We start from the raw sequence: 8,930 nt of genomic DNA, 5'->3' as shown, positions 1-8,930 counted from the left end.
ATATATATACACACACATACACTTTTATTTCAATGCTATGATTTTTTTCATTAATATATTGTCTAAATATCTGTCACCTATTTTTGTGTGTATATTTGCATGTATTTTGTGCAGTTGTTTACTTTGGGCTGTGTATGGGTCTGTATATGTGTATATGTGTTTATGTTTACGAATTACTCATATCTATGCATGTCTTTGTAGTTTTTATATCTGTATGTGTGCGATATATATTGTATATACACATGTTGTATTTTGAAATGTGATTGCGCATGCATATGCATACATAGGAGCAAATAATGTGTGCTGGTATAGTTGCATATGTATGCATATTCTTGTAGATGTGCCAGTTTGTATATTTCTGTGAATATGTGTTTTCTTGCATATGTATGCATGCATCTGTATGAATATATGGTATATGTTCCAGTGTATGCTTGTTTGTGGTTGTATTTTCAGTTCCTTTCAAGTTTATATTTTGCTTATTTCCTTTATGATTTTTTTTGTAATGAGCATGTTTCAACTTTTAATTTGGCAAATTTGATTTTAAAATACATATAATAATTTTTATTTCAAAAGTGTCCTTCCTTATGAAGGCTGTCTCCAAAACTCAGAAGAAACTAATCCTTTTAATCTTTTTGAAAATATAAATCACACATTTTCTATATTCTTATCCTGCTCTGAACAATAATTCCAGTTCAAAAAGTTACTGTTTCCATCCCTTAGGGTAGTCCTTTTTATATCTTTTAATAGATTTTTTTTTTTTTTTTCTTTTTCAGTTTTACTCCCTTGACTTTCTGGTTGTTATGTACTTTTCTCTGCTGAGAGAAGCACCACCAACATTTAAATTTATTTTTCCCCTACTTATTAATCTCTCTGTGCCATTCCTTCACAAACTCTTTCCCACATATATTGATATGTCATTTGAAAAGGGTGTTTGTTGTACAGATTTTGTTTATGTTGATTCCATCTAATTATAGTTAGGGATTAAAGAATGATTTTCCCTTCCCATTTTTTTAAAAAAAAAAAAAAAAAAAAAAACTTAGAACTTCTTGTGGCTATTATGATTGTACCAATCGAAAAATCATTTTAGAAAAGAGAAATAATATAACTTTTTGCTACTTACTTCATAAAAAGTGGACTAAGTCTGTAATCCACATAATCATGATAGAAAATATTCCTTATGGAGATTTGAATGATCTTTCATGTTACTAAAATATATCACCTTTAATCTACTTCCTGAAAACCTCCTTTTCCTGGTACATTATGTAGGTCCTCAGGGAGCTTGTCCCTACACTTGTTGCCTGACTATTTGTCAACCATACCACCCCTTGTTTCTTCTATGTCTCAGAACACTGAAAAGTGCAAGATTAAGCTGGTAGGATGCTAATGGAGATGAAAGATAGGATAAAAGCTATTATAAAAGTCTCTACAAAAATTGGAAAACTTACTACTAACACATTTTGTAAAACAAGGAGGAAAATAAGTTTAAGAAATGATCAAAATACCAATTTTGTTTAGAAGTACTAGGTGTCATTTACTGAGCTGACAAAATGAAAAAAGAAAGCATGAAAGAGAATAGATTATTTTTCTAATTTTATTTTATTTATTATTTTATTTTAAAAGTTTGTTTTACATTCAACATTACATGTACATTTAGTTTCACTCCCCATTTATGATGCCCAACCCTAACCCAGTCTCCTCCCCTCCCTGCCCAGTAACCCTCCCCCTATGTCCCTCATAGTTATGCACTCCTGTTTGTCCTGCATTTCTTCCATGTGAATGTTGGTCCTCTGATGCTCCATGGTCTATTGCTCTAAGGGATGTATTTCCATAGAGTAGGTGGGTGTGTCACCCTGGGTTGAGTGGTCTGTATGTACCTCTTATTAACTATTGGGCTGAGAGATAGCCCCTGGGAGTGAGGTTTATTCCAGGCCTAGAATATATCCCAGGGCCATAGTATTGGGGGTCTCATCAGACTCCATTCAACCAGTAATTCTGGTCATTATTGTGATTTTGGAAATTGTTCCACATTTTTCCTCCCACTCTATCCAGGATCTCCAGATTTGAACCTCTCCTGAGTGGTTGACATTGGTAGCCAGGCACCATCTAGTTCTTCTGGTCTCGAGGGGCATCATGTCCTAGGGCTGATTGCTTCCAAATGCCTTTTTTTTTTTTTTTCTTCCCACTCTTCTTCACTTCCAATGCTAGGAGACCTTTAGGTGCATCTTAGATGGCGGCTAGAAAGCTTTTAAGACCCTAGTCATTACTCACCAATGTAGGATGAGGAACAAGGTTTTTATGTATTATGTTGTGACAATTGAGTCTGGTGTCCCCCAGTACTATGGTCCTGAGACAGTAGATCCATTGGATCTCTCTCTCATAGTTATCTGGGTATCTATAAGGAATTACTCTGTGTCTGTCTTCTATTGTTTCTGTAAGGATTGCAGGTATTTTGTATCACTGGTATTTGTGTAACATTACCCTGTGCTGAATCTATCCTTGTTCTAGAGTATACTCTTGTTCATTGACCCCCGTCTGATCCTCTCAGGCGTTTATATGTTTATCTGTAGCCTAGTGTTTGGTGTTAATGGTAATGCAGTATTGTGGGCACACTGGTTGGTATTAGCATCTGTTGTCTATCTCCTATGTGCACAATTCAGTGTCTTCCCTTTTCCTAATGTTGTCATGGTGGTCACAGACTCTTTCCATATATCCCTCCCCTTATACACAAGCCTCAATAATTTCAAAAGCATTGAAACACTACAAAGCATTTTCTTGAACCACAATGCTATAAAATTAGAAATTAATAAAAGGAAGATCGAGGAATAAAACATCAAATGTGGAAGCTGAACAATTCATTGCTCCAAAACTACTGGGTAATAGAACAAATAAAAACTGAAATTAAAAAAAAAATTCCTAGAAACAAACGAGAATGAAGATACATCATACCAAAACCTATGGGCCACAGCAAAAGCAGTACTCAGAGGACAGTTTGTAGCAATAAATCCATACATCAAAAGAGAGGAAAGAAACAAAATCAACACTCTAACTCATCAATTCCAACAACTAGAAAAAGAACAACAAAAGAATCCTACAGTACCTAGAAGTAAGGAGGCAGCTGCAAAGAGGCCAAACTAGATGTTACTGAACTAAATATAATTATCAATTTCTGTGTTTCTTGTATGATATTTGTCTTTATATGTTGTGGTGGTTAAGATTGTGTGTCAACTTGGCTGGGCCTGGTTGAGTGGCTGGGCAGCTGAATGTAGTTTTCCCCATGGTGAGTTTGGTAATTAACTCCATAGTGGACTCTATTGGAGCAGCTGAGTGGCTGCTTTGGGTATGTGGTCTGCTTCCCGCATATAAGAAGCAGCTTTGGGAATGGTCCCTACTTAATGGCATGCTTGAACACTGCATGTAGCTGCGTCATTGTTCAGCAGCCTGCCATGCTCTGCTGATCTTGGGACTTTCAATGGATTAATGGCTTTCTGTGTGGTTTGGTAACATTGGGTACTATGCCTTTTCACTTGTCAACCTTGGGCTTGTCAGCCTCAGCAGCCAGCAGCTGAGTAAAGAAAAGCCTCTAACTTCAGTAGGCCAGGACCGGGAGGCAGAGCTGAAGCCCAAGATTGAGGGGCTTTCACCCAGTCCCTAGAGCCCAGCACTTTGAACTCAGACTTAAAGTCTCCACTCTGTAAGGGAATATACTCCTGTTTGTTCAAGCTATCCCATTTGTGGTATATTCTTGTTAGAGCAGCACTAGGCAACCAGAACATATATCTTTATATCTATCTTAAGCCTGCTGCCATTGAGTCAATTCTGACCCCACTGGGTTCCCAAGGCTGTAAATTTTTAAGTATATTGCTCTAGTACAGCTAGTGGGTTTGAACCGTTGACCTTCTGGTTAGCAACCAAATGGCTTACTTACGACACTACTAGAGCTCCTTATATCTAGACCATGATGATTTTAATGTTGGATGCCTCTCCAAGGAACAATTGATAACAAGGACTATAGGATTTTGCCTTATATTTAGCAGTTAGTAAACATTAATAATAATAATAATAATCCACATAAAAGTACAAAATATCCTCCAAAGTTCTTATAATAATTGAGGATCAATATCAGTGGCAATCTGAAGATACTTTTCATTGCCACAATAAGACCATTGGTACTGCATCTATTGAAAAATGGCCAGAAATATTGCTAAATATTCTACAATGCACAGGACAAGCCCCACAGAAAAGAAGTATACAGGCCAAATGCCATGCGAAGCAAAGTCAAGAAACTTTATACTGATTTACAAAAGACAAAGTAGAAGAAAAATGAGGAGAGAAGAGGAGATGGGGCAGAGGAAAAGAAGAAAAGTGAAGAGGAAGAAGGGAGGGAAAAGAAAGGGAAGTGGAAAAAAAATAGACAAAGAAATGTGATGCAATTAAAAAATTTATTAAAGAAAGAATTGAATGTATACCTAGTATAATTTCCAGTTTTCTCTCATAGCATCTCTATGTTTACAACTATCTCAATATAAACATAATCTAATAAACATACTTAACATTTTTTTAAACTTTTTATTGTATTTGAATGAATGCTTACAGAGCAAATTGATTTCTGATCCAACTGTTCATACACAATTTATTTCATGACATTGAATGCAGTCTCCACAATAGCAACACTCTTCCCACTCCCTTCCTGTGTTTACCATTCCCAATTGTCCTTCCTTATCCACTCTTGCCTTCTGAGCAAGCTTTATCTCTGGGAAACACTGCCCTTTTGATCTCCTATGGTTGATTGTTCTAAAGAAGGCCTCATTACCTGGTGTTATTATTCACCCCATCAGCCTGTCTATTTCTTTGCTGAAAGTATAGCCACAGGGTAAGGTCAGTAGCAGACCTGAAGGGTGACTAAGGCCCATAGTCTCAAGGGTTCTACCATGCTCTATTAGACCAGTAAGCTTGATCTTTTTTATTATATTGAATTTTGCTCCACATTTCCCCCCCAATCTATCCAGAATCTTGTATTATAATCCTTTTCAGAGAGGTTAGAAGTGGTAGCCAGGCACCATCTAATATTTCTGGTCTCAGGGTCTGGGGTTGCCATGGTCCATTAGTCTTTTGGACAGTTGTTTCATTGCTTCTTTGATTTTCTTCATTTTTTTTTGCTGTGAAGAAGGAGAGACCAATGTTGCACCTTAGATAGCTGCTCACAAGTTTTAAGATGCTGGTTGCTATTCTAAAAAATAGGATGTAGAGCATTGTCTTTGTGGACTGTGCTATGGAAATTGAACTCCATGTTCCTCTCCATTAAGCACCCAGGCCCAGTGACTCATTCCTTCAAGGTGTTTGGTTATGGCTAAAAACTTTTCATAACATCTCCCCATTAGCTATCTTACATATATGGATATTTTTATACCATGTACAAATATGTATGTAGAAATAACAACTTGCAAACCTTTATATGGTCTTATATATAGTATTGTTCACTTACCCATGCCTATTCATCTTGCCTAACTACCTATGTATCCACTCAAAGATTAATATTTATTGTTACTGATAATGAAGGATTGTGTAAGTAATAGTATTTCCCTCTGTTCTCTGTCCCTCTTGTGAACCTCTCTGCATCTTTCCTTTTCTTTTTGATGTTGTGCTGGTCACACCCTGTGTAGTTAAGGTTGTGTGTCAATTTGGCCGGGCCTGGTTGAGTGGCTGGGAAGCTGGTGGTAGTTATTCCCCATGATAAGACTGGCAATCAACTGCATGGTGGGATTGACCACAAGCAGCTGTTGAGTAGCTGTTTTAGGAATGTGCTCTGCTTCCTGTGTAGAAGAAGCAGCTTTTGGAATGGTCTCTAGTTTATGGTATGGTTGAAACCTGCATGTAGCCAAGTCATTGTTTAGCAGTGTGCCATGTTCTGCTAATCTTGGGTCTTTCAAAGGACTTGAATTAGTGGCCTGCCATATTGTTTGGTAACGTTGGGATTGCGCCTTTTTACGTGTCAACCATGGGTTTGTCAGCCTCAGCAGCCAGCAGCTGTCTGAGTGAAGAAAAGCCTCTAGCTCCTGTGGACCAGGACCAGGAGACAGAGCTGAAGCCCAAGGTTGAGGGGCTTTCACCCAGCCCCTAGAGCCTGGCACTTTGAACTCAGACCGAATGCCTCCAAACTGTAAGAGAATAAACTCCTATTTCTTCGAGCCATCCAATTTACGGTATATTCTTTTCAGAGAAACACTAGTGGAGTGTGTCCTTGTAGACACTAGTGAAGACCCTGGCAGAGAGACCCTGGTATGCAGCATGAGATATGGCAGGAGCAGAGCCAAGAGACTGGCATGAGTGATGGCAGGAGGAGAGCCAAGAGGCCGTCATGAGACAGTGACAGCCTTACAAGCCCACAGAGGAAAAAGCTGGATGGCATTGGTTAGGCAGCTTCCTGGTGCAGTGGGTTGTCTTTGGGCATTAATTGGTAGAAGAGAACAGCATGAAATGGAGTAGCAGGTTGGCTGATCCACAGAGCAAAAATACAGAGTGTTTCTGGGGCAGGAAAATTTCTGGCAGAATGGGTTGTCTTTGGCATTAATTGGCAGAAGCGGAGAGACCAAGGAAATGAGAAGCAGAGCTGCCTCAGCCTCAAAGGGTAGGACCATGGCCTCTGGAGGTGGAACCTCCATAGCTCCCTAGGTTTCAAAGGGTTAGACCTTCCCGGACTTGGTTCTGGAGTGTGTGGCTGCTCGTTCATGTAGGCCAATGGGATGGAGCCATAGCCACTGCCCAAGAGTGAGGGGGCAGGGCTGCCATGGCCAAGAGGGAGAGGGACAGGGCCTGCCAGGCCAAGAGGTTGAGGTCACCACTCAGAGACTAGGGGATTAGAGACACCCAGTGGAGGAGATCTGTATGGATGCTACCCATTGAAGATCTGTATAGGTGCCAAGTTGACAATAGGTGGAATTTTGATGGTAAAGGTTCTGTGTCAACTTGGCTGGACCTGGTTGGGTGTCTGGGCAGCTGACTGAAATTTTTCCCCATGGTAAGGATGATGATTAACTTCATGGTAGGATTCACTGTGAGCAGCTGTGGAACTGCCTTAGGGATGTGGTCTGTTTCCTGGGTACAAGGAGAAGCTTTGGGGAATGGTCTCTACCATATTGGCAGACCACATATACTAAAATTGGAATGATACAAAGAAGATTAGCAAGGCCTCTACGCAAGGATGACATGCAAATTTGTGAAGCATTCCATAAGCTAGAGACCATTCCCCAAGTCTTCTCCTTATATTTAAGGAGCAGACAATATGCCTAAGGCAGCTACTCAGCTGCTCAGAGTAGATTCCACCATGGAATTGATTACCAGTCTCATCATGGGGAATACTACAACCAGTTGCCCAGCCACTCAACCAGGCCCAGCCAAATTGACACAAAAACTTACCTACCACACTCTAGTTTTCTGTATCACCTTTCCCTTCACCCAGATTACTACAACCTTTTCTCCAGTTAATAATTTTCCCATCACTGCCCTTCCATTCCTAATAACCATCAAATAATGTTTCTTTCCATGTGTACACTTCCCTGGATTTTTGTTTGTTTGTTTGCTTGTTTGTTTGTTTTTTGGTAGTAGACTCATTATATTTGTCCCATTGTGACTGACTGATTTCACACAACATAATGTCCTCCAAGTTTATCTATGATATGAGATGTTTCATGGATTCCTCATTATTTTTTAATGTTGCACAGTATTCCCTTGTGTGTATGTACCATAGTTTGTTTATCCAATTTTCCATTGATGGTCACTTAGGTGGTTTCCATCTCTTTGCTTCTTTGAATAGTGCTGTGATGAACATGGGTGTGTATATATCTATTTGTGCCCCTGCTCTCTTTTCTTCAGGATATATAACTAACAGTGGTATAGCTGGATCAAATACTATTTCTATATATTTCCAAATTTGAAGAAAGTACTATATTGTTTACCATAATTCATTGCATCATTTTACAATCCCACCAGCAGTGTTTGAGAGTTATAATCTCTCCATGCTCTTTCCGGAATTTGTTTTTCTATCTTATTGAACTTTGTCATTATTGCTGGGGTGAAATGATATCTCTTTGTTGTTTTGATTTTCATCTCCCTAATGGTTAATGATCACAAGAATTTCTTCATGTGTTTATTGTCTGCCTGAATATATTCTCTTGTGAATTGTTTGTTCATATCCTTGGATTTCTTGACTTTCTCATATTCAGGTGTTGAAGTTTTCTATAAATGTTAGAGATAAGTCCCTTTTTTGGATATATCATTGCCAAATATATTTTCACAATTTGTAGATTATCTTTTTACTCTTTTGGGAAGTTTCTTGATGTGCATAGGAATTTAATTTTTAGAAGGTCCTAGTAGTATAGTGTTCTGCTGTTTGTGTGTTTTTGGTTGTGTTTTATAGTATTTTTATGCCATAAGTTAGGGCCCTTATGTTTGCCCCTATTTTTTCTTTGATGATCTTCATAGTTTTAGGTTTAACATTTGGGTTTTGATCCATCTTGAGCTACTTTTCATATATGGTGTGAAGTATGGATCTTGTTTCATTTTTCTGCAAACAGATATCCAGTTTTGCCAGCACCATTTGTTATAAAGAAAATCTTTTCCCCATTTAATGTCTTTTGGCACTTTGTGAAAGATCAGCTCTCTACAGGTGACGGATCTCCATCTGGGTTCTCAATTGTGTTCCATTGGTCTATGTGTCTGTCGTTGTACTAATATCAGACTGTTTTGATTACCATGGCTATATAACAGATTTTGAGATCAAGAAATATGAGACTTCTTACTTCATTCTTCTTCAGTAGTGCTTTGCTTATCCTAGGTCTCTTTCCTTTTTACATAATGCTGGTGATTGTTTTTCTATCTCCTTAAAGAATTTTGATGGAATATGAATTGGTATTGCCTTGCATGTATAAATTGCT

At 38.5% G+C, this 8,930-nt stretch overlaps 1 pseudogene; it reads left to right on the top strand.

Moving 5' to 3' along the window:
- Nucleotides 1–7,120: 7,120 nt before the first annotated feature.
- On the top strand, nucleotides 7,121–7,233 carry LOC122151410 (annotated as a pseudogene).
- The last annotated feature ends 1,697 nt before the right edge of the window (nucleotides 7,234–8,930 follow it).

This window comes from Orycteropus afer, unplaced genomic scaffold (genome assembly GCF_000298275.1).
Source record: "Orycteropus afer afer isolate SDZICR_OR568_19922 unplaced genomic scaffold, OryAfe1.0 scaffold00439, whole genome shotgun sequence".
In the NCBI taxonomy this organism is placed as follows: domain Eukaryota; kingdom Metazoa; phylum Chordata; class Mammalia; order Tubulidentata; family Orycteropodidae; genus Orycteropus; species Orycteropus afer.
Note: the sequence above shows the minus strand (reverse complement) of the source record. Positions and strands in the feature narration are given on the sequence as shown.